The 2,077-nt window shown below is 43.9% G+C and overlaps 2 long non-coding RNA genes across 2 annotated transcripts in view; one reads left to right on the forward strand and one right to left on the reverse strand.

Annotated features, from left to right (window-relative positions):
- The window catches only part of LOC116690634 (uncharacterized), a 21,592-nt gene that overhangs the window by 9,684 nt on the left and 9,831 nt on the right, over positions 1–2,077 (forward strand). The window lies entirely within an intron of this gene.
- The window catches only part of LOC116690616 (uncharacterized), a 6,674-nt gene continuing 6,507 nt past the window's right edge, over positions 1,911–2,077 (reverse strand). The window contains exon 3 of the long non-coding RNA XR_004332305.1: positions 1,911–2,013. This is a non-coding gene — a long non-coding RNA (uncharacterized LOC116690616). The remainder of the gene's footprint in view (positions 2,014–2,077) is intronic.

A 2,077-nucleotide genomic window follows, 5' to 3' on the forward strand; every position in this document is an offset into this window, starting at 1 on the left:
ACGCGCCCCCCCCAGGTATCGCCCCACTATTTGAGAAGCACTGCCTTAACCCAACAGAGCATGCATTTCACCTCCTGAAGAACCGCCCCCCCCCAAAAAAAAAGACAAATTAAGAAGCTGCTGTAAAAGCCTGGAGTAGCATCACAAATGAAGAAGTTTGGTGACGTCGATGGATCACAGGCTTGAGGCTGTTATTGCAAGCAAGGGTTATGCCACCAAATATTACATGTTATGTACTTTAAGATGATTTGTTCAGAGGGGGACATGTTGTTGAGTTGTTTAACACATCTAGATGTAAATACCAGGAAATAAAAGCTGACATTTTTCATCTTAAACCCAAATGTCTTTGGTGAACAACAAAAACAAAGGAATTTTCCCTGCAGTCTAGTCCACGTTAATTAAATGCAAACAGTTCAATTTGTCAGGTTTATTCAACATTTATAACATATTAAAGTGTTGGTTAGTTAATCAGCATAACAGTCACATTTTACAGCAATAAAATTCATAAGAGATGAACAAACAGATGTTGACAAAGTTTTTCTTTGGGGACATAATAAGGAAGTTGGAAAAAAGGTAATAAATTTGCAATAAATTGAAGAATCTCACTATGTTTAAAATTGCAATAATATTGTATTGGGACCTAAGCATTGTGATAATATTGTATAGTGGTGCCCACCCCTAATACTAGACTGGAGAATGGTTTTTACATTACTGTGTGAGTTTGGTACCTGGAACATAGTAAAGGGCCTGAAGCTGGGTCAGGGGAAAGAAAAAGTCAAACTGGACCACATTGGACAAGACTACGTGCAAGCTGTTTAAACTAAAATTAGCAAAGCATTATTTACATAGTTCACATGTATAAATCGGAGCATTCACAATAATAACTCAAAATCTGCAGGGGGATGTGTCTAGAAACAGCTGTTTACACTGTCGTTGTCGATGGGGGAGGAGGGGTCGCGAACACCAACTTCATTGTTCTGGGGGGTCATGACTTGAAAAGGTTGAGAACCACTGTACCACCTTAGCATCTACTATGCTCACCTGTAATCACAGAACAAACACACACATCAGCATCATTCATGGCTGCAGTAACTCAGGGTTAACTAGTGTTTACTGAACTGTGCAGGACCCCTCATAGCTGCCTAGCCTGGTCCTACCAGACTGTGGTCCATTAGCCTGGTCTTATCAGACTCTGGTTCATTAGCCTGGTCCTACCAGACTCTGGTCCATTAGCCTGGTCCTACCAGACTCTGGTCCATTAGCCTGGTCTCATCAGACTCTGGTCCATTAGCCTGGTCCTACCAGACTCTGGTCCATTAGCCTGGTCTTATCAGACTCTGGTCCATTAACCCGGTCCTACCAGACTCAGGTCCATTAGCCCGGTCCTACCAGACTCTGGTCCATTAGCCCGGTCCTACCAGACTCATGTCCGTTAGCCCGGTCCTACCAGACTCTGGTCCATTAACCCGGTCATTACGGCTAGCGCACATCTGGCTAGCGCTCGTTCTCAGCCACTCCCTCTGATCGTAAGTACATAGGAGTGCGGAGCCAGGCTAATAGCTGCCCACAGTGCCTGTGCCTTTCGTCATTCATAAATATATATTTCATTAGCTAATCAAGGAGTAAGAATCCACTTCTGCTAGTTCGACAGCAGAACAAAAGGGTCTGTGCACAGGGCGCATGGTTCAAAAGGGTTGTACTTACTGTCTTTATTGGTGTGTTTTGGATGTAAAATGCAATCAACCAATCAGAGGTCCTCTCCCGTTCCCTTTAAAAGCCAGGCGTGTTTGGATCTCGGGGCATTGATGTTATAATTGAATAAGAGATTTTCAGAAGAAGAAACTGATCTGCTCGTGCGTGAAGTGTAAGCGCGTGAGCAGATTGTATAATAATACTATTCATATCATAATAGAATGCACCTGAATACACCTCCCTGTAGGATCAGCATACCCACAATGCACCTGAACACACCTCCCTGTACGACCAGCATGCCCACAATGCACCTGAACACACCTTACCTGTAAGACCAGCATTCCCAGAAAGCACCTGAACACACCTCCCTGTAAGACCAGCACGC

The sequence above is a fragment of the Etheostoma spectabile genome, chromosome 6, assembly GCF_008692095.1.
Source record: "Etheostoma spectabile isolate EspeVRDwgs_2016 chromosome 6, UIUC_Espe_1.0, whole genome shotgun sequence".
Lineage (NCBI taxonomy): Eukaryota > Metazoa > Chordata > Actinopteri > Perciformes > Percidae > Etheostoma > Etheostoma spectabile.